Source organism: Dreissena polymorpha, chromosome 10 (assembly GCF_020536995.1).
Source record: "Dreissena polymorpha isolate Duluth1 chromosome 10, UMN_Dpol_1.0, whole genome shotgun sequence".
Classification (NCBI taxonomy): Eukaryota; Metazoa; Mollusca; class Bivalvia; order Myida; family Dreissenidae; genus Dreissena; species Dreissena polymorpha.
In genome coordinates this window covers 49,742,959-49,767,861 of record NC_068364.1, presented here as the reverse complement: position 1 = coordinate 49,767,861, position 24,903 = coordinate 49,742,959, and the positions used below count along the sequence as shown (strand labels likewise).

Sequence of the window (24,903 nt, the reverse complement as noted above, 5' to 3'; positions counted from 1 at the left end):
CTTAAAGGTAAAAGGCCATAAATGAGCTTGTCCGGGCCATTACTATGTCGTTCATTGCGAGATTTTAAAATCATTTGGCACATTTGTTCACCATCATTGGACGGTGTGTCGCTCGAAAAAATTGTGTGGATATCTCCAAGGCCAAGGTCAGTATACTTTTAGTTCAAAGGTCAAAAATGGCCATATTAAATTATCTTGTCCGAGCCATAACTATATCAATGTTTTATTCAATGTTTTTTTCAAAGTCATTGGACGGCGTGTCATGTGAAAGAATTCAAGAATTAAAAGTTCAAAATGGCGATAAATGAAAATGGCATAATAATTCTTAAAACTTGCCATAAGTTAGGTTCTCTTGTTTTGTGAAGACAGCATGCAAAATAGTCTGTGTCAATGCAGCATGTGGAGGTATACGTCAGGTCTGTGACAAAGCTCTAGTTAATTTTGTTTTAATTAGTCCCCTACCAGTTTCACTGGAGGGGACTTATGGTTTTGTATCCGTCCGTCCGCCAGTCCGTCACACTTTTCTGGATCCTGCGATAACTCTAAAAGTTCTTAGTATTTTTTCATGAAACTTGGAATATGGATAGATGGCAATATGGACATTACGCACGTCATTTCATTTTGTTCCTACATCAAAAATTCCAGTTGCTATGGCAACAAATAGACTAGAAATACTGCTTAAAATGGTGATGTTTATGATATTGTTTTTGCCCTGTCTGTTGGTTGGTCTGTTGGTTGCTCTGTTGGTTGGTTGGTCTGTTGGTTGGTTTGCGCCAACTTTAACATTTGCAATAACTTTTGCAATATTGAAGATAGCAATTTGATATTTGGCATGCATATGTATCTCATGAAGCTGCTCATTTTGAGTGGTGAAAGGTCAAGGTCAAAGGTCAAATATATGGGTCAAAATCGCTCATTTAATGTACACTTTTGCAGTATTTCAATAGTCAAGATAGCAACTTGATATTTGGCATGCATGTGTACGTATCACATGGAGCTGCACATTTTGAGTGGTGAAAGGTCAAGGTCAAGGTCATTCTTCAAGGTCAGATGTCAAATATATGTAGCCAAAATCGCTCATTTTATGAGTAGATTTGCAATATTGAAGATAGCAACTTGATATTTGGCATGCATGCGTATCTCATGGAGCTGCACATTTTGAGTGGTGAAAGGTCAAGGTCAAGGTAGTCCTTCAAGGTCAGAGGTCAAATATATGTGGCCCAAATCGCTTATTTTATGAATACTTGTGCAATATTGAAGATAGCAACTTGATATTAATAATGGCATGCATGTGTATCTTATGGAGCTGCACCTTTTGAGTGGTGAAAGTTGAAGGTCATCCTTTAAGGTCAAATATATGGGTCAAAATTGCTCATGTAATGTCACTTCTGCAATATTGAAGCTAGCAAATTTATATTTGAAATGCATGTGTATCTCATGGAGCTGCACATTTTGAGTGGTGAAGGATCAAGGTCTAGGTCATCCTTCAAGGTCAAACCGTCTACTGAATGTAATAACTGTGAATTGTTCAGGAATGCATATTTTCTGACATTTTCTAAAATACAGTAAGAGCACTTACGTGGTTTTTTGCATTCAAAATATTTGAGTATTGAAATTATGGTAACTGGCCCTTTCTTAATTTTTTATTGTTTTAAAAAAGGCATATCAATTTTGGAGTTTTGTTTCGTTTTTCAAGTGTTATTATAATACTAATCAGAAAGTTTGAGTACGAAAACATGTTTTAATAAAACAGTTTTTTGCTTCTCATGAAAATTGAACAAAATGCCAGTTACGCTACTTTTTACATTCAGAAAATGACATTTGTTCGTAATGTTAATTTGGAAAATTTGGTAAAAACACTATTTTTACCAAAAAGGTTGACTTAATATTTTAACAGTTGATGTATGTCACTTAAATAAACACAAAAATGGAAAAAAGTAAAAATGTATAAAAATGTCAGTTACATGACTTATTACATTCTGTAGACGAAACGTTATATAGGGGGACATTGTGTTTTACAAACACATCTTGTTTCTGGATCCTGCGATAACTCTAAAAGTTCTTTATATTTTTTCATGAAACTTGGAATACGGATAGGTGGCAATATGGACATTATGCACGTCATTTAATTTTGTTCTTACATCAAAAATTGTGGTTGCTATGGCAACAAATAGACTAGAAATACTGCTGAAAATGGTGTTTTTTTTTCTGGATCCTGCGATGACTTTAAAAGTTCTGAATATTTTTTCATGAAACGTGAAACATGGATAGGTGACAATATGGACATTATGCACGTCATTTTATCTTGTTCCTACGTCAAAATTTCTGGTTGCTATGACAACAAATAGACTAGAAATACTGCTGAAAATGGTGTTTTTTTCTGGATCCTGCGATGACTTTAAAAATTCTGAATATTTTTTCATGAAACTTGGAACATAGATAGATGGCAATATAGACCATTATATATATATATATATGATATATTATGCACGTCATTTCATTGTGTTCCTATGTCAAAAATTCTGGTTTCTATGGCAACAAATAAAAAAAATATTCTGACAATAGTGGAATTTCTGACAATGGTGGAGCCGGTAGGGGACTTTTATTGCTTGGCAATAGTCTTGTTAATTATCCTGCTACAAACACCCGCGACCTATTTTCTGTAGACATAGACTAAAATTCAAGGATGTTTTGCGATAAATCATGTGGTTTTACTGCAATAAATCATGGAGATATTCTGCAATCAAAACCTATACATATTGATGGGCTTTTTTACTTCTTTGAGTGTGACCTGCATGGGTCAGCCATCTCACAATTTTGATGCAAGAGTTTTACAAATCGAATATATTCACAATATGTCACAAAAAACAGCCTTTCTAAACTGTTTGGCATGTACTTTTAAGCTTTACACTGTCAAAAGCATACATTTGACATTCAAAAGTACAATATGTGTTGCTGTTTTTTGTTTGCATTTCTGATTTTGCAAATTGTGTTTCCCACTCAGATAACGTGTTATGCTTATTTAAAGGGATCTTTTCACGCTTTGGTGAATTGACAAAATTGAAAAAAGTTGTTTCAGATTCGCAAATGTTCGTTTTAGTTATGATATTTGTGAGGAAACAGTAATACTGAACATTAACCATGGTCTAATATAGCCATTATATGCATCTTTTGACGATTTTAAAACCTAAAAATTATAAAGCGTTGCAATGCGAAACGATTGAATAATTTGGAGAGTTCTGTTTTTGTCGTTAAATTTTGTGAAACTACGAAGATTGCTTATATAAGGTATAAAATACGTCAAATATGTGTACTCGGCAGAATAGCTCAGTAGGCTAAAGCGTTTTTACTTCAGGACTCTGGCAGGACTCCAGGGGTCACTGGTTCGAAACCTGGTCCGGGTAATGTTCTTTTCCTTTTTTTTATTTTATTCTTGATTTTTTACTGGAGCTTTTACGATCCAATGTTTACATTTATCGATATAAAGCATTTAATGAATAAGTTAAAAAATGCCAAAATCTGTGAAAAGGCCCCTTTAAATGCAAAAGGCGGAGTGATATAGCTTTGTCATTGTCCGTGCGTCAGTCATCAGTCTGCCTATCAGTCCGTCCATCTGTCTGTCTGTCCCTAACGTTTAGGGCTATATCTCAGACACTATATAAGTTTCAACATGAAACTTCATAGGTGTTTAGATATTAATGAGGATAAGGCGGGGGATATCAATTCAACAAAATTGCTTTTTGTTAAGAATTGAAAATTATAAAATTGGTGAAACCACTGTTATGACGTAAGATCGGCTTATAAACCACAGTTACAACACCATATATGGCCATAAGTAAATTGTATAGTCAAACTTGAGATCCCTTGTTTAAGTGCTTTTTCACAGATTTGTGCATGTATTGAAGTTTGTCACTTAATGCTTTATATTGATACATGTAAACATTGGATCTAAAAAGCTCCAGGAAAAAAGCAAAAATTCAATTATAAACATTAAATAGTAACCCTCAACTGGAACCACTGGCCCCTGGAGTAAAAGTCTACCTCTTATACCACTCGGCCATCTGTGCTTATACAATCAGGGATGTATTTTATACTTTATATAAGCAATCGTTGTAGTTTCAAAAAATATAACGACAACAACAGAACACTCCAAATTATTGAATCGTTTTGCATTGCAACGCTTTATAATTATCAGATTTTTAAAATCTCAAAAAGTGCATATATAGTGCATATTTTAGATAATGATAAATGTTCAATAGTTCTGTTTCCTCACAAATATCATTACTGCAACGAAAATTTGCGAATCTGAAACAACTTTGTTTAATTAAGTCAATTTACCAAAACATGAAAAGGCCCCTTTAAAAAAGTCAGTGTAGATTCACTTTAAAGAAATCACATAAGATTAAAGCATGCACTTTTACAACGGAAATAGCTTGAATAAGAAAACACATGAGTAATGTGGTGATGACCGATAGCCAGATAAATGCAGCAATCTGGAGTTGATTTTGTAGTCTTATCCATTTATAAGTTTAAATATTGTTTGATTCTTTCTTTACAAATTGATTTACCGTAAAACGTTGTGTATAACGCGCATTTATGTATAACGCGCATCTACTTTTTAAAGCTAAAAAATCGGGAAAAAAAGTTTTTGAAGCAAAAAAATCGGGGGAAAAATTCCGTACCGCAGGCTAACTGAAAATCGTTATATTTACATTGCCGATCTTACTTATTCTTTTATTGCTTCAATTATAAATTATTTTTAAGACGAAAACGATACAACTAGTTGGTGTTTTTTTTAAATCATATTATGCGTAAAAATAAATGTTTGGATTTAAATGAATTATGCATGAAATGCACACTTTCCACGAGGATACCATCAAGGTTTTCATCATATGTCTCCGAAGTAACTGTCCACGATTTTATCGTGGAGTACACATAACGGATGGATTAGTTATAACTAAGAAACTGACATTATTGATTGGTATTGTCACCTGGTTATTCATGCATGACTAATTCACAACCGCGCGTTTTATTTACAATGCCGATATCATGCGTTCTTTTCGAGTGTCTAAAATTGACAGGAGACTTTAACGACTCAAACTTCTCAACACCATCACGACATTACCGGCGATAAACAAACAATGGAGGTGTGAAGCCGTTTGCCGGTTCGCATGTTTTGATAATAGCCCAGCTACACAAAACTTGACAGGTGACGCAAATTGCTCAATAATCACATCCTCAATCTTGACAAGACGTATGAAAACGTGTACACAAACAAAGCATCAATTTTATTAACACATTTGAAAAGCAAGAAAAATAATCTTAAATATATCGGGAAATACCTTGCCGACATACTATTGTAAATCGACAAGTGCCCCCAAATAAATTGTGTAACCCTAGTACAGTAGGGTATAATATTGTGGGAAAAGTAAACGATAACATTTAAATAAAAATGGCTTCCTCGTTTTTCATTCTCTTCTTCAAATTTATTTGATTTCAATGCTCTGTACGTACCTGAAAAAGATAGAAAATATATATGTTAACTTTATAATGTTTGTTCATCTTATTCAGATCGTCAATATAACACTATTATTATCATAGTTACAGTTAAAACACCGGAAAACAGAATGATGCGAATTACCGCTACTGGGTAACTGACAGCGAAAAAATGTCTTGGCATGGCTGTTGTTGTGCATAACGCGCATCAAGTTTTTAAAATGAAATTTTGGGGTAAAAAAGTGCGCCTTATACACAACTTTTTACGGTAATTGCATTTTCGTGAAATGCGTTAAAATTTCAGACATTGTAGGGAATCCTGCGGGCATGTGACATGGAACAATTGTTATTGACAAAGAGTTTCAACTTGGAAAAAAATATATTGCTAACATTTCTCACAAGAGAACAAAAATCAATTTATTACTAATGTGTCAAACCAAGCAATAGACATAACATAGAGAACATTTTAATGTTTGTCAAAAGTATTGACTATGGATCATTGACGATACAGTTAACCTGTCAGAATAACATGTTGCTCAGATGATATATGATTTTATTTTTTGAACGCACAAGTGCCCAGCCAAAGAAAATATGATAATAGTGTACTATATCTATGCATAGAAACATAATTTTACAATTTCTTCAAGTATTCTGATTTTGCATTAATTAATGTGTTTTCATGACAACACCACACCCAAATTGCAACAAAAATTGTCCAAGATGACAGTAGCCAAATGCAGATTGATGACGAACATGACGAAGCTATTTGTACAAGTCCTATGATACTTGAGTATGTTGATGACAAAGTCTATGCACCGAGCAATGGTGCTCATGAAACACTGGAAACAGTGGGACAAGTTGAAGATGGTGTAGGCAAATTCATTAAAATACCATTCTTCAATTGGTACAATCACAACTTGATTTTCCCAATTGGGAGATTTCGCGACTCATTTAAGCTCACCTGAGCACAGCGTGCTCATGGTGAGCTTTTGTGATTGCATTTTGTCCGTCGTCCGTTGTGCGCAGTCAACATTTGCCTTGTTAACTCTCTAGAGTCCACATTTATTGTCCAATCTTCATGAAATTTGGTCAGAAGATTGGTTTCAATGATATCTTGGTTGAGTTAGAAAATGGTTACGTTTGCTTGAAAAACATGGCCAAGGGGCAGGGCATTTTTCCTTATATGGCTATATATGTCTATAGTAAAATCTTGTTAACACTCTAGAGGCCACATTTACTGTCTGATCTTCATGAAACTTGGTCAGAAGATTCATCCAGATAATATCTTGGACGAGTTTTAAAATGATGCCGGTTGGTTGAAAAACATGGCTGCCAGGGGGCGGGGCATTTTTCCTTATATGGCTATAGTAAAACCTTGTTAACACTCTAGAGGCCACATTTATTTTCCGATATTCGTGAAACTTGGTCAGAAGATTTGTCCCAATACAGGGGTGTCAATTTTCCGGATTATTCCGGAAATCCGGATTTGAGCCGTCCAGGGTTGATTTTGAGGTGAATGTAAAATCAATGAGTTTGTTTAAGGCGGGTGGGGGTAGGGACAAAATTCTTTTAGTGCGGGATCATTTCAGAACGAATGTTGTTATAGCATCGTCGGAATTCCGGACATTTGCGCATGGTACTGATTTTATTTATTGATTTCTGATTGGTAAGCGGCTAGCACTGACATGAGCAGTAACTGACAAAGTAAAGCACTGCAATATCATATTTTAAAACAATATGTTAATCAAATTACATATTGACTGCGTATTTGCTAGGTTACCGGTTACTGGTTTACTTATTCTGCAGTCAAATGATATGCATATTTTATTTCATTTGCAAATGATGTATCGCGACATGTTTTCGGACAGTTGTTTTCGGATACGGTATGGTTTGTCGATTTTAATTTAATTTTGAAGTTCTTAATATCATTTGTTTAGAATGACAAATACACATGCGGTGTTACGGATGGTTTGGTTTAAAATATTTTGCATTGTTCTCACCAGAAATTGCACCTAGAAAGACTATAAAAAAAGAACAATAAGCTAGGGGCTCGGGGGGGGCTCTCTTCCCTTTATCCTACGGCCTCAGACTCTCGGCTTGATTTTCAGGATTTCAAATTTGGGACAATTGACACCCCTGCAATAATATCTTGTTATCTCAGGTGAACGACTTTGGGCCTTTCAGGCCCTCTTGTTTCCCAATCTGATGGTTTCATGACGCGAAAAATTCCCAAGGGCATGTGTACCGGACCCCTTCCCAATAAGGTGAAAAAAATCACTAAAAGTAGATCACAGTTACAGTACAGATCTAGTAAAGCAAACTCCGACATTAAGATAAGGCAAATAAAAACATATTCCAAGCGAATTCATGCACATAATTTCACTATAGAAATAAAACTGTTTATCTGAAAAATATTTAGGTCTCGGTAAAATTTGGGTCAATGGATATAAAAACTGGTCAACAGGTTAAAGGTTGCGCAAAAATTGTTGAAACTGTAGAAGCTACTCTTATGATTCATTGGTCCGAATTTGTATCATAGCAATATCACAAAAACTGTCAATTCTAAGTGAAGTGTATTAAAAACTTAGGTTACCATTTAAATGCTTAGAAAAACTTATAGACACTATAAATGCTATATTTTGTTTTAGTCAAAAGAAACTTGGTCTGAATGGTTAAGGGTCACATGGTTTATGTAGATTTTATAAATATCAACATACTATGCACCATCAGCGCCCTCAACATGCAAAGCTAATAGGTTTACTATTTTGTATGTTGACTTACATCCTAAATGATAGTTATGATCCTGGAGTCTAGATTACATTCCGAACTCCATGGACCACATCCTTTTAAACACTTAGATAGACCAAAAAAAACTACTTTTACATGCTATATTCTGAACGGGCTTGTCACTTAGGTTTTGTAAATTTATGTCTAATGTTGTAAATGCATAGTGATTCTCTACAACAGCGGTTTAAATTTGAATGCAGTTGTATAAGCTGGTCACAAAAAGAGGTTCACACAATTTGTATAACAAAATGACTGTTAAATATTCTTTGCTTTAGTATATTCCTTGCATCTTGTATTTTGGTCCTCTAAAAATAGTTTTAGCTAATGTGGTTATTGGCTTGTCAGCTAACCGATTGAGGGGATCGACTTATTTTTCGTGGGAATGTTACAAGTTAGCTATGTCGTGGGGAAGGCTTACTAAGTATAGGGAAAAAATCGAGATTGAAAACAGAGGAGTGCAAAACAAAATAAAAGAGGAGTGCAGTATATTGTTTTGTGCAATCCTCCTTTATTTAAAGCACTGCTTTTATTTTCATTGCCTCTCTCATGCATTTAGTTTTGCATCCCTCTTTATTACTCGATATAATATACACCTCTTATCTACACTCATTTTCTCGACTCAGTAAGTCATTCCCACGACATAGCTAATTCGTTCCATCGAGTTATTATGTCGTGGGAGCGCGATAGAAAAAGAGGATTGCATTTAAAACAAAAGAGGAGTAAATGTCACCTCTATGGCAACGTACATCAGAGATCTAGATAATATATTTTTATGTCCCCCACCACTTATAATAATGGTTGACATATTGTTTTTGCCCTGTCTGTTAGTTTGTTTTTGACAGTGTTTGTTTCTTTGCTCCAACTTAAACATTTGCAATAACGTTTTCAATATTCAAGATAACAACTTGATATTTGGCATGCATGTGTATCTCATGGAGCGGCACATTTTGAGTGGTGAAAGGTCAAGGTCATCCTTCAAGGTCAGAGGTCAAATATATGGACCAAAATCGCTCATTTTATGAATACTTTTGCAATATATTGAAGATAGCAAGTTGATATTTGGCATGCATGTGTATCTCATGGAGCTGCATATTTTGATCGGTGAAAGGTCAAGGTCATCCTTCAAGGTCAAAGGTCAAATATATAGATTCAAAGCGGTCCAAATGGGGACATTGTGTATCTGACAAGCACATATCTTGTTTAAACCTAAAAAAAGTTTCTTAATATCATGCCACTTGAAATAAAAGTGAAAATGGCTTTTGGAACCATCATAAAACCAGAACATCCTGCGAGTAACTCGCATGCTCTTCAGGTTTTATGCTGTTTGCTGCTCATCATGCAGTGGCTCATGGTTGGAAATGAAGCCTTTAAACTTAAAACGAGTAAGAAAGGTATTGTATTAAATTAAACTTTCTAAGGGACTTCAAATGAGTCAAAATGTGCATCAAAGTGGTAAAGGGTAACTACATTCGGAAGCAATCATCTATACACAACATGTAGTACTTTTTAACGTAATATATTATTTGATAAAATTCTAAATTGCTGGCTGACATGGAAATTAGATTTAAGTATATTAATATGTTCATCAATAGTGATTTAACATAAAACAGGAATACTACAGTATAAAGTTAACATTGACTATAAGCAATTCCAACTTTTAGTTGAATTTGCTATGATAACATTACAATTGTAATAATTTAATATTCACCCTCTACATATACACCATCTACGTACTGCAGAAGGAAGATTTTAATACTTAGTCATTCCTGCACACTTTACTGCTGCTTGAAAACCATTAGTGTTCTTCTTCAATAACAAGGAAGATTATTGACAGCTGGTCTGTTGATAGTGAGAAGTGTTCAATCAAAACTTAAGTGATGTCGGGAGCATACACAGACTAAAACAATACCCCCATTGTGAGTATGCACTAGAAAAAAGTATTTTGCTTTTATGGAATGAAAGCCCCAGTTCGGTCAACAACTTTGTTTTCAGAATATTCAATATGTACATTATTGTATTATTATGCTGAAACACTTTTATAGTCAAGTTTATAGTTAATTTAAGCAGAAAAAAATTAATATGATTAACCAGTTTCAGTCAAACGCCTTGTAACGCCAAGGACCCCAGCCTATTTACAAACTCGTTGAATAAAAACCCTGTTCACAGTGCTCTGTCAATTCTAATACAGATGTACCTAGCTTGTTTTCTTCTTAGCTAACATTAGCACAATGTGCTTACGTAGTGATTTTGTGATGACAATTATTCCCATTGTTAAACATGCATTGCCCGTTATCAAAACTTACACTGTTAAAACACTAGAGATTATATTTATTTCAAATATTCACGAAACTTTGTCAGAACATTGGTCTAAATACAAAATATGTCTATTACAAAACTAGGTCCAAAAACTAGATTGCTATGTCAAATAGAAAAAAAAGTGCATTCTAGAAGTAACATGTTTACCAAATTAACCCCTTGATGGTCTTGTCTTCAACCATGGCATACCAATATTCTCATGGTTTTCCATTGTGGCTCTTTCATGCTTACTACTCAGTTCTGATTCCCGGCTCTTTCATGCTGACTACTCAGTACTGCTTCCCGATATTCTCATGGCTTTCCATTTTGGTTATTTCATGCTCACTACTCAGTACTGATTCCCTGCTTACAACTCAGTACTGATTCCCTGTTAACAACTCAATACTGATTCCCGGCTCTTTCATGCTTACTACTCAGTACTGATTCCCGGCTCTTTCATGCTTACTACTCAGTACTGATTCCCGGCTCTTTCATGCTTACTACTCAGTACTGATTTCCTGCTTACTACTCAGTACTGATTCCCTGCTTTCTACTCAGTACTATTTCCCGGCTCTTCCATGTTTACTACTCAGTTCTGATTCCCGGCTCTTTCAAGCTTACTACTCCGTACTGATTCCCGATATTCTCATGGTTTTCCATAGAGGTTCTTTCATTCTTACTACTCGGTACTGATTCCCGATATTCTCATGGTTTTCAGTGTGGTTCGTTCATGCTTACTACTCAGTACTGATTCTCTGCTTTTTCATGCTTACTGCTCAGTACTGATTCCCGAAATTCTCATGGTTTTCCAATGTGTCTCTTTCATGCTTACTACTCATTACTGCTTCCCAGCTTACATCTCAGTACTGATTCCCGACTCTTTTATGCTTGCTACTCAGTACTGCTTCCCAAATGAAAAGTTATGCTGGTCGGAAAGTGCAAGTTTTTAAATTGTACATGTTGAATATACATATATATTTATAATAAATAAAATGAACAAATATAATTGCTTAAAACATCAGCCAATAATACAGACACTCAATTAATCTGATAGATTATTAAAATACTATTTATATGATTTAATATATTATAACATTGATTGAAAAATTTATTAAATTTGGAATACCTGATTTCTGTGCGTGTCCCTTGTTTGTATTATTAATGCTTTTTAGCTCGACTATTATATATGAAATATATATAGTGGAGCTATCCTACTCACCCCAGTGTTGGCGTTAGCGTTCGCGTTGGCGTTTGCGTGCAAATGTTAAAGTTTTCGTACTACCCCAAATATTTTCAATGTCCCTTGACATATTGCTTTCATATTTTGCATACTTATTTACCAACATGACCCCAACCTATAAACAAGAGCAGACGACTGTATCAAGCATTTTGACATAATTATTGCCCCTTTTATACTAAGAATATGCATATTTTTGATAAATCTATGTTAAAGTTTGCGCACTACCCCAAATATTTCCTATGTCCCTTGACATATTGCATTTTGCATACTTGTTTACTAACATGACCCCAACCTATAAACAAGAGCAGACGACTGTATCAAGCATTTTGACATAATTATTGCCCCTTTTATACTTAGATAATTAAACATTTTGCTTAAATTAATTGCCATAACTTCTTTATTTATGATCAGATTTTATTAATACTTTGACAAAACAACACTTACCTGAATACCACAATGGATTCCACCCAAACAATACCCCACGCCCCAACCCAGAATCCCTGCCTCCCTCCCCTCACCTTCCATCCGCCCCAATTTTTTTTCCTTTTTTTATTTTTGAAAGATTTATAAATGACCCCACCCCACATTATACCCCCTTCTCAACCCCCCTACCCCACCCGCCAAAAAAAAACATTTTTTTTTATTTTTGAAAGATCGTCTAATAAATGCCCACACCCCACATTATACCCCCCTCTCACCCCCCTACCCCCCGCCCCCCCCCCCCCCCCCCCCCCCCCCCCCCAATTTTTTTGTTTTCCTTTTTTTACTTTTGAAAGATCTTCCATTATAAATTATTGAATATAAACAATTTCTTTATGCTGGCTTATGTTATACTGTCATGCACTCGAATAGTAGAGCGCGCTGTCATCTGAAGGTCTTGTTTATAATTCTGATATGTATAATTTGTGCATAATGTTTTCTTAAATACTCTACACAAATATCTCAGAAACTTGATCATGATCCCTATATGGTGAAACTGATCACAGTGTCCTGTTAGGGTGGACTTGTTCAAATTGTCAGGTTTTTCCTTTACAATTTTTCTCAATGCAGATATAACTAATTGTTCTGGCTCATTGATTTGCACATATATTGCCTTTATCTGGAACTCATTCTTAAAATAAACCCATATAATAGAGCATTATTGGGGAGCATTGATAAGTTTTACTTATATTCTTGTTTTTCTTATATGATAAGGACTGTAAGCAATACTTAATTTAGAGTATTGTAGAATCAATTTAATCAGTGATTTTTTTTGATTTTTTTTCTTACAGCCTGTGCCTTTTGGATTGGGAAAATTAGCGCGATAAACCATGAAATTGGGAAAAATAGCGCGATAAACCATGAAATTGGGAAACATTATAAATATGATTAGATCTATAAGAACAGAATTAAAATTATTAAAGTATGTTTGACAGCATTTTTATATTATAAAGTACTAATTTAATGTGTTCTTACAATGAAGACAATGTTAAGGTAATATTCTTCCAAATTCATATTGAACTTGCAATAATCTATATAGATTCTTAAATATACCATTTAATCATAACCTCTTTAACAGTAAGAATTTAATTCAGTATTCTTTTAAATTAAATATCATATGGTGAAAACATTAACAAATATTTATAAAAAAAACGCTTTAGTGGTCTTGCTATGTTAATGATGTATTATATGGAGTTAAAATAATTTATTTCATTTCTTTACCTTTCAACATCTTGCACTTCAATGCTATTTCAGTAAACTGTAAAGCGTGACAAACATAATAAAGCAGAATATGCATATGAATCTGATTTTACACAGATCCACTCACATATAAATCATATCATGTTTGTCTCTTTCCATTTTCGAACGATACTCATCTTAAATGCATTAACTTTGTGAGTAACAGTAGACTAATTCCAATTTCCCAACACTGATTTCCGTGATGCACATTCACTGTGAAGATTTGTAATAAATATTTGTTGTTTTTATCTCAAACGTTATATTTTGCGTTAATTGACAAACGCATTAAATTATTCCGTAATAACCATATGATATCCATTGTTAATTTGAATGTTATTTATCATTTTCGCCGCTCATCGCAAATTTCTCGTCTGCTTGCCGCCATCTTGGGCGTGTGTAAAAACAGGCGTTTACAATCGAGATACATCGACTATCGACGGTATCCTCCGCAATATAGAGAGAGATGTGGATAGCAACGTAAAATTGTATTCGGCTAAATTCGCGAACAATACGTAAGTCAGTTGTTGTTCGGCGACGACTCGGCAACTCGATCGGCACTCGTTCGAAATGATTGCTTAATAACATTGTAATCTTATTGACTTTATTGGGAAAATTTTGTCTTTTTTTGGGAAATTTTAATCAAATTTTTGGGAAAAAACGTCATTTTTTGCAATTGGGAAGCAGCCGAATATCGGCTGTAATTTCTGGCAAAAAAAATCACTGTTAATGAATCTATTTTGTTAAATATTATCATTGTTGTGCTTTTACTTTCACTTTCCACATTTGCATTAATATAAATACAGTGACCCCGCGTTTATCCAGATCTCGATAGTCCGGAAATCTCGTGATGCAGGCGTAAGTCAAGGGGAACGGATTTATTATGCAATATTTTGCCCCGTTAAGTCCGGAATCTTGGGAATTTGCGACACCGATCTGTGTATTTAGCTGTAATTATGTCTCGTTAATAGGGATGCTTCCCAACATGGGGGCTTAATCGCCCACCCGCCGTATAAACAAAAGCGCAATCACCGAGGCTCGAAGTATTGTCGTTTTAGGCTTAATTGCTATCCCATCGTTTAAACAAAAGCTCGCTCACCGAGGTGTAAAATATTATTGTGTTTAGGCGCTAAAGCTAAAAGGCGTGACTAAACATGATTCGACTCCGACTTAAAACTAAGATTGATGTCGGCATTACACAATGCATCTTAAATGATACAATGATATTCTTAAAGGTCTTTAATGAGCTGAACACGCGACCAATTAAGACGCTGATTACAATCAGACCGTCATCGTGCGTGAAAAGTTGTGCGAGGATTATTTAAGCAATCCGTTTAAAACACATCAAACATTACCTGTCGCTATTTTAATCATTTCGCAGTTTTATATTTTATTGTCATTTGCCTTCAACACCCTAGATGTGTGTACATGTACAATTTCGGTTACACGTTTTAGTATTATATTGTTTTACAAACATTTTATTATACGCCAATTACCATTGGTAATGGGGGCTATATAGGAGTCACTTTGTCGGTCTGTCCGTCTGTCGGTCGGTCTGTCGGTCTGTCCTGAAATTTCATCTGATCTTCACCAAACTTGGTCAGAAGTTGTATCTAGATGATGTGAAGGTCAAGTTTGAATATGGGTCATGCCAGGTAAAAAACTAGGTCACGGGGTCACTTAGTGTGTTTTAAACTGAAAGTTTGTCCGGACCATAACTATGTTATTTATCGTTAGATTTTAAAATGACTTGGTACTTGTGGCATGTGAAAAAAGTATGTTGATATCTCAAAGGTCAAGGTCACACTTGGAGTTCAAAGGTCAAATGCTTGTCCGGGCCATAACTCTTATGTCATTCATTGTGAGATTTTAAAATCATTTGACACATTTGTTCACCATCATTGGACGGTGTGTTGTGCCAAAGAATTACGTCGATATCTCCAAGGTCAAGGTCACACTTAAAGTTCAAAGGTCAAATATGGCAATAAATGAGCTTGTCCTTGCCATAACTATGTTGTTCATTTTGAGAATTTAAAATCATTTGGCACATTTTATCACCATCATTGTATGGTGTGTCGTGCGAAAGAATTACGTCGATATCTCCAAGGGTAATGTCACACTTTGAGTTCAAAGGTAAAAAATGGCCTTAAATGAGCTTGTCGGGGCCATAACTATGTCGTTCATTGTGAGTTTTTAAAATCTTTTGGCACATTTGCTTACCATCATTGGACGGTGTGTCGCGCGAAAGAATTACGTTGATATCTCCAAGGTCAAGGTCACACTTTGAGTTCAAAGGTAAAAAATAGCCATAAATGAGCTTGGGTCCATAACTATGTCGTTTATTGTGAGTTTTTAAAATCATTTGGCTCTTTTGTTCACCATCATTGGACGGTGTGTCAAGCGAACGAATTACGTTTATATATCCAAGGTGTAGGTCATACTTTGAGTTCAAAGGTAACAAATGGACATAAATGAGCTTGTCTGTGCCAGAACTATATAATGTCATTCATTGTGAGATTTTAAAATGACTCTGTTCATTAATTTTGTTCACAGTCATTGGCCTGTGTGTCATGTGAAAAAATTCAAGAGTTCAAAGGTCAAAATGGCTATAAATGATAATGGCATAATAATTCTTAAAAATCACCATAAATTAGTTTCTCTTGTTTTGTGAAGACAACATGCAAAATAGTCTGTGTCAATGCGGCACGTGGGGGAATATGTCACATCTGTGACAAAGCTCTACTTCAATTATTGTTTTCAACAAATTAAATGTCTGCGTAATAAGAAAATATCATTTTTGATGCGAAATAAGTATGTAAATGTACATAAACATAAGGTTTATGTCATAAGGTAAATATTTAACTCTCGAAAAGGCACTGGTTCGATAATCCGGAAGATTTGTTTATTAGAAAATTTCTACCAGAACAGACGTGTCTGGATAAACGCGGGGTCACTGTACTACATTATTAAGTGTGTGATGTTTTCTCAGACTTAACAACACCATTTCGAAGTTTAGAGCACAGACAATGCAAATGCTATTGGAAGTTTTAATTGAACAATTTGTATGGTCAAATTACATTCTTGTAATTTAATATTCAACCTCTAAATACTGCACAAGGAAGTTTTTAATACCAAGTCATAACCACACACTTAAACCAGTGCTTGAGAACAGTGAGTGTTCTTCTTAACACGGAAGATTATAGACAGATGGTCTATTGATAGTGAAAAGTGTTTGTTGTTTTGGGATATAACTTTTCAGGGCTATATCTCAGATATGCTACAAGATTTAAACATGAAACTTCATGGTTGTGTAGAAATTAATGGGAAGATGTGCAATGCACAAGAACCATAACCCTGCACTTTTTATACGCCCGTATAAATACGGGACGTTTTATGTGAAACCCCTTGGCGGCGGGCGGGCGGCGGGCGGAAGGCATCACTTTGTCCGGACTCTAATTCAAATTGTATTCATCCGATCTTCACCAAACTTGGTCAGCAGTTGCATCTAGTTGATATCTAGGCCAAGTTCGAATATGGGTCATGCCGGGTCAAAAACTAGGTCATAGGGTCAATAAGTGCATTTTCAAAGGGGCCACTTTGTCCGGACTCTATTTCAAATTGTATTCATCCGATCTTCACCAAACTTGGTCAGCAGTTGCATCTAGTTGATATATAGGCCAAGTTCGAATATGGGTCATGCCGGGTCAAAAACTAGGTCATAGGGTCAATTAGTGCATTTTCAACGGCGCCACTTTGTCCGGACTCTAATTCAAATTGTATTCATCCGATCTTCACCAAACTTGGTCAGAAGTTGTATCTAGACAATATCTAGGTCAAGTTCGAATATGGGTCATGCTGGGTCAAAAACTAGGTCACAGGGTCACTTAGTGCATTTCAAGCATTTAGCATGGTGTCCACTCTCTAATTGAAGTAGTTTTCATCCAATCTTCACCAAACTTGGTCAGAAGTTGTATCTAGACAGTATTTAGGTCAAGTTGGAATATGGGTCATTCCAGGTCAAAAACTAGGTCACAGGGTCACTTAAACCATTTCAAGCATTTAGCAAGTGCTCTCTAATTGAAGTAGTTTTCATCCGATCTTCACCAACTTTGGTCAGAAGTTGTGTCTAGACAATATCTACATGTAGGTCAAGTTCAAATATGGGTCTTGCCAGGTTAAAAACTAGGTCACGAGGTCCCGTAGTGCATTTCAAGCATTTAGCATGGTGTCTGCTCTCTAATTGAAGTAGTTTTCATCAGATCTTCACCAACTTTGGTCAGAAGTTGTGTCTAGATGATATGTAGGTCAAGTTCAAATATGGGTCATGGTAAAGTTATCAAGTTGTCCAAAGTCTTAAAACGGGCGTATCTTGTGACAGTTTGGCACTCTTGTTTAAGAGTTATTGCCCTTTGTTGTTGTAATGTCCCCGGATCGATTGATCGGGGTATATTGTTAATGACCTGTCTGTCTGTCATTCTGTCACTCTGTCATTATGTCACTCTGTCATCCCAAAACTATAATATTGGTCATAACTTTTGCAATATTGAAGATAGCAACTGGATATTGTTTGTCATACATTATACCCGGGTGTACATTGTCCAGGGTAATCATGGAACTTAGGCTGGAAATCCATGGTATAACATGGAATTCCATGGTAATCCCTGGAATTTGAAACAGTTTCCAGGGTTTTCCAGGGTTTTGTTCTAGAAATGTCCATGAAACGTGGACTTTTTTTCCAAGCATTTTCCAGCCTTGGATGGAAAAGCATGGAAAAGGAATGGAAAACGCTGGATTTAGGCTGGATAACCCTGGAAAATATTTCCAGATAGCATGGAAAGTGGAACATAGAATTTTTTAAGCATGGAAAAGACTCTAACATTTTCAGCTAACCCTGGAAAAAACTTAGACTTTATAAGAGGAGAAAATAACTTATAAAACTGCAACACATTTTATTCAAAGTAAATCAGAGTTCAACAATTTACACAACATATGAATAAAACATAAAACAATGTGCATAGTTTGGGCAGAAATAGTAGTAGTTATAGTAGTAGTAGTAGTAGTAGTAGTAGTAGAAGTAGTAATGCTGGTGCTGGCAGTAGAATATGTTGTAGGAGTAGAAGTAAAAGTGGTTGTTGTATAAGTTGTACAAGCAGTTAAACTACTGATAATTATACTATTGGTGCAAATTTAAGTGACAGTAGCAGTTACTATTGTGTTGTTGTTTTAGCATTTACAGGAATAGTAGCAGTAATGGTAGCAATAGTAGTATAAATAATAATAACAATACTAGTAGCAGCAGTAGTAGTAGTAGTTAAGGAAGTAGCATTAGCAGCAGCAGCAGTAGTAGTAGTAGAAGTAGCAGCAGCAGCAGTAGTAGCAGTAGCAGCATCAGCAGCATCAGTAGTAGTAGCAGTAGTAGTAGCAGTAGTAGTTGAAGTACTAGTAGTAGTAGTAGTAGTAGTAGTAGTAGTAGTAGTAGTAGTAGTAGTAGTAGTAGTAGTAGTAGTAGAAGTAGAAGTAGCAGCAGTAGTAGTGGTAGAAGTAGTAGTAGTAGTAACAGCAGCAGCAGCAGTAGTAGTAGTAGTCGCTGCAGCAGGAGTTGTAATAGTAGCAGCAGCAGCAGTAGCAGTAGTAGTAGTAGCAGCAGCAGCAGGAGTAGTAGCAGCAGCAGCAGTAGCAGCAGCAGTAGCAGTAGTAGTAGTAGTTGAAGCAGTAGTAGTAGTTGAAGTAGTAGTAGTAGTAGTAGTAGTAGCAGTAGTAGCAGCAGTAGTAGTAGTAGTAGTAGTAGTAGTAGTAGTAGATGTAGTAGTAGTAGTAGTAGTAGAAGTAGAAGTAGTAGTAGTAGTAGTAGTAGTAGTAGCAGTAGTAGTAGTAGAAGTAGTAGTAGTAGTAGGTAGTTGTTGTTGTTGTTGTGGCTGTTGTAATAGTAGTAGTAGTTTTGCAGAAGTAGTAGTAGTAGTAGTAGTACTAGTAGTAGAAGTAAAAGTAGTAACTTTCAAAGCAATGTCTACAAGTTTAAATTCCTTAACCCTGTTCAAGGTGTATACACACTCAATATTTAACTACAGTCCAGGTTTGCAATTAACAAACTATCTGAAAAGCCTGTGTGTGAGTCAGATGTGTCTGCGGCTAATCTATTGGTTATAAAATATCACAGCCTTTTCTGATTGGCTGAGTTCAAATACAGAAAGTTTACCTGTTAGATTGAAATTATGGAGAAGGCGTATTGAAGAAAAAATGCAGGTTAAACTTGTTGTTAAAATGAAGTTAATGTAATTTCACAAACAGTAGAGTTTAACTTAATGAGTTTTTCCATTAACAAGAATTTCTTAAAATAATAATGTATGGATATCATTTGGAAAGTGACATGAAATGTTGTTAAAAAGTGATGCATACAAGTGTTTCAGAAGTCTGTCTAGGAATAGAACAACAACTGAAGGTTTGTGCTTTTCATTATTTCTAAATATTCCTTTAAATTTATTCTTCTTATGTCATCATTGTAGACCTTTTTTATGTGACATTTTAGGTAAAAGTATGGCAAATATAGAAGTTTAAAAGCAGCTGTCACACACATTTTCACTAAGTGCAGTTTGCAGCTTGATAAAGGAAGTCCTATGTGGAGATATTAATAAGCTTGAATGTAGTATCGGAAGTTTATAATGCATGGCTAGGGAACTGAGGCTAAGGGAGTTATGTGCTGTGCATGATGAGAACTCAATGCTCATTAATGCTGTTAATGTTTATAAATAAATTAATTAAACCAATAGCATTGTTTTTTAGGTTTCACTGTACATTTTCATACCAATAGAATTACACATCATTCTAATTATAGCAATAATAAATTTGTACTAATCATACCTACAAATTTTGTTATGCTATGCTTTGTGATGTATTAACTTCATTGTAAGTTATTATTTAAAGACAATTTTACTAAATATTTAAAACAATACTTGAATTATTTTCTATATACATTTTCATTATGTGCTTTAACTGTAGCTGACCAGTTGATGGAAGATACTGCAGAGTTTGGCAGGGAAATAACCCAAGACAGCAAAGCGGCTCTTTTGGCGCATTTACCAAGAGGACTAACATCAGGCCACAAATTCATGGTAAATATTGTTATGCCCCGGGCTCATATAAGTAATTTAGTGTTAACCACCTGAAAGTATTTTGTCTTTTTGGTATCCAATATTTTGGTCTAGTTTCAATTACAGGTTATTTTTATATGAATTAGCAAATTAGCATATCTTTCATATAGCAATATCTGAATATAAAATTCCTATATATGTTTGAGTTTCCAGATACATGCTAGTGTACCCCGTTTTGGGGCATTTAAGAAAACAACAATATAAATTTCAAAATAAAAGAGAGTCATATAAAAATATAAGTTAAATCAACAATTTATTCACTTGAAAGTCTCAGTTTTCCTGTGTGGTTGCCTGTTTGCAAGTAGATTAAAGCCCGCTTGCAAACTTTAAGAGAATAAATTTCACTAAATGGAAAAGAAATAATTGCTAACTACTTAGGATCGTAAATGTTCGCTCAAATACAAAAAAGCCAGATGTACCGAATTGAGCAGTGATATGAAATATCTAAAATAGATTAAAATGTGAATGAGCATTGAAGTATAGATATTCAATCATATGATTGCTGCACATTTACTTTTACAGATGAATGTAAAAAACTTATGACTTTCTTGTAATATTGTTTGCTTTGTTTTTCTTTCAGAGATCATGCAGGAGCCGTACAGTATAACAGCAGTACAAGTTCTATAAAAGATCCACGACCTACTGAAGCCCAGCTAATTAACAAAAAAGTTTTTAAAAACTGTAATTTTATCCCACCTGGGTACTTATAATTTACTAACTGTCACTTGGAAAGTAATACATGTACATGCATTCATGTTCTGAATTTCTTTGAACAATAAAATTATATTAAAGTATTTTAATGAAATTGAGCACCTAAATTGCATTAAAGTGAAAGTAGCTGAGAAAAATAGTATCCTTAATTGTTCTCATGGGCAGCTACATATATTGTGACAAACATGAAGTAGCTAAAATAACTTAAATTTTTCATTTTGTTTCTTGTATATCGTTTGTACAGGGTTCGTGAATTGTTACTGTATATTACTTGACTTGCTTGTATTTTGTTACTTTGAATACATGTTGTTAAGGATGCATTATACTTTTTAACTTTTAAAGTAGCGCCTGTTCTGTTATGTAAGGGCCTGATTTATGATAATGGACCTAGAGGCTTTGTAAGCATGTATTAAACAACACTTGTTTGATCTGAATAATTTGTTAAATAAATGTAACACAATTTGTAATCTGATGTTATATTTTGATGAATTGTGAACAAAATAATACATCGAAGAAACTAAGGCATTATGTTGATTTTTTGTTTTGTTTTAATCTAACCTTAAATTATGATTTATTTAAGCTGTGAGTATTGTATTCATTTAATACATGAATATTGTTTTTAGACCAGAAATTTCTTTTTCTATTCAGTGACCATGGTAAACGCTGGACAATTTTCCATGTTATACCAGGCATCCATGGAATATTAAACAAAGAAAAAACCTGGAACATTTTCCAGGGTTTTCCAGCCAGCATGGAAAAAATACCGTCCGAATACTCCATGTAATCTGGAAAACCCTGGAAAAAAATCCATGGTTTTCCATGGTTTTCCAGATTACATGGAGTATTCGGACGGTATTTATTCCATGCTGGCTGGAAAACCCTGGAAATTGTTCCATGGTAATTATTCCAGGGAGCCTGGAAAACCATGGAAACTATTCCAGGCTATTTCCACATACCATGGACAATTTTCCACCCTTTTTTTTTAAATATTGACGCTGGAAAAGGCTGGAAACTTAGTCCGAATACTCCAGCCTCATATTTTCCATGGATTTCCATGGAAAACCCTGGACAAAGTACACCCGGGCTGATTTTCAAATTAAACTGCGATAGCTTTATTTAATAATTCACTTATAATTTTACTCAGTATAAAACTATTCACATTTACTTAAATGAGCCATGCTCTGTGAAAAGGGGTTTTAATGCATGTGCGTAAAGTGTAACCCTGATAAGCCTTTGCAGTCTGCACAGGCTAATCAGAGATGAAACTTGTCATGTTATGGTATGTTTCGTTTACAGAGAGCATCTTCTTTGCAAAAATCTAGTTTAGGCGGAAAGTTTCGTCCCTGATTAGCCTCTGGGGACTGCACAGGCTAATCTGGAACGACACTTTACGCACATGCATTAAACCCGCTTTTCACATAGCGGAGCTCATTTAAATTAATTAACAACAATCTGAGTAAAATATATCAAGCGGTTAATTCCATTAAAAGCAATACTTGTTTCTGCAAATGCATACCTATCTCACAGCATTGTCCCAGCCACCCGTCCGTAAAAATACTTATCTTTGCCGCGGAACCAGTACACTCTCCTCTGTTCTGACATGTGCTATTGTAACATGGATCTTTAACTGAAAGACTTATATAGAAATAATCCCCTAAAATTTGGTGATCTTCAAACAAAAATGCCAATCAAAGAAACTGTTTATGCCGCTGATCGAATGATCGGGGATATATTGTTTTTGACCTGTCTGTCTGTCTGTCATTGTATGCGTCTGTCTATAATAGTATATGTCTGCCGGTCATTGTATGTGTGTGTCTATCCTAAAACTTTAATCTTGGCCATAACTTTTGCGATTTTGATGATGGCAACTTGATATTAGGCATGCACGTGTATCTCACGGAGCTGCACATTTTGTGTGGTGAAAGGTCAACGTCATCCTTTAAGGTCAAATGTCAAATATATGGCTTCAAAGCCGCGCAATAGGGGCATTGTGTTTCACAAACACAGCTCTTGTTAAGGCTATATCTCATATAGGCTATAAGATTTGAATATGAAACGTTATGGGTGTGTAGATATCAATGAGGAGAATTGCACTTATTACTACCTTTTAATTATTCCCCTACACTTATTTATTATACTGTATATCAAGGTTTTGCACTGATCCATGAACAAAGTTTATCAAATCAACAACTGTGGTTGTTTTGGAAAGATTCCGAGTGAATGTGTCAGTGTTTTTTTTAATTCAAAATCGAGTCCTGTAATCTGACTTATTCAACATGGAAAAACGTATAATCAAAGGTTTCCAAAAAAAAAAGAATATTTTTTAGATTTCAATTAAATCAACATGCAGGTAAATATAATAATGGACACACTTGTATCCTCGATGTTGAAGCATTTTATAGCAAAACAACATCAACACTATTTTCCCAACTTTAGTCTAAATGCCGCTAATTTTCCCAATCCAAAAGAACCTGCCCATTCCCAAAACGGTGAAAAAGCACTGTGCGAATCAATCCCCACAAAATGCTATGCAAAGTAATTTATGTTGACTAAATGTATATTCAAGCCACATGCTTCATGGCTGTGCTGTGTTTCCTTCCCCACCTTCATGCCAAAAAGTACTTGTATATACCTGCATACAAATTTGTGAGCATCATGATGTCAATATATGTGATATCTCGATATAAGAGTGAATTTTCTCTTTTTCTTATTGAACTGGCTTAAACATTATGTTTGGTCCAAATTATAGCAGCATTTTAGTTGCTATAAAAGGTGCAGCATTGTCCTGCATATTGCTATTTTATTCAAAGACATGCATTTAGCAGTTATAAGCATAGTAAATAATTTGCACAGCTCTGGTTCAATCAAATAACAAGAGCTACTGATAAAAGTTTTCACTATTCAGACGGTGACGCCCTACACCATTTGTATAAGCAGCTGAAATGTGGTCAGTTAAGGATAAATATTTGTATATGGCGTTTGTAAACAGGGCATACTTTCAGACTGGTATATGGCATTTGGAAACAGGGCATAGTATCAGGCTGGTATATGGCGTTTGGAAACAGAGCATAGTATCAGGCTGGTATATGGTGTTTGGAAACAGGGCATAGTATCGGGCTGGTATATGGTGTTTGGAAACAGGTCATAGTATCAGGCTGGTATATGGTGTTTGGAAACAGGGCATAGTATCAGGCTGGTATATGGCGTTTGAAAACAGGGCATAGTATCAGGCTGGTATATGGTGTTTGGAAACAGGGCATAGTATCGGGCTGGTATATGGCGTTTGGAAACAGGGCATAGTATCAGGCTGGTATATGGTGTTAGGAAACAGGGCATAGTATCAGGCTGGTATATGGCGTTTGGAAACAGGGCATAGTATCAGGCTGGTATATGGTGTTCAATGGAAACAGGGCATCATAAGTATCAGGCTGGTATATGGCGTTTGGAAACAGGGCATAGTATCAGGCTGGTATATGGCGTTTGGAAACAGGGCATAGTATCAGGCTGGTA

At 35.2% G+C, this 24,903-nt stretch overlaps 1 long non-coding RNA gene across 1 annotated transcript in view; it reads left to right on the top strand.

Annotated features, from left to right (window-relative positions):
- LOC127848102 (uncharacterized) overlaps positions 1 to 17,933 on the top strand; it is a 186,160-nt gene extending 168,227 nt beyond the window's left edge. The window contains exon 3 of the long non-coding RNA XR_008034354.1: positions 17,094 to 17,933. This is a non-coding gene — a long non-coding RNA (uncharacterized LOC127848102). The remainder of the gene's footprint in view (positions 1 to 17,093) is intronic.
- The last annotated feature ends 6,970 nt before the right edge of the window (positions 17,934 to 24,903 follow it).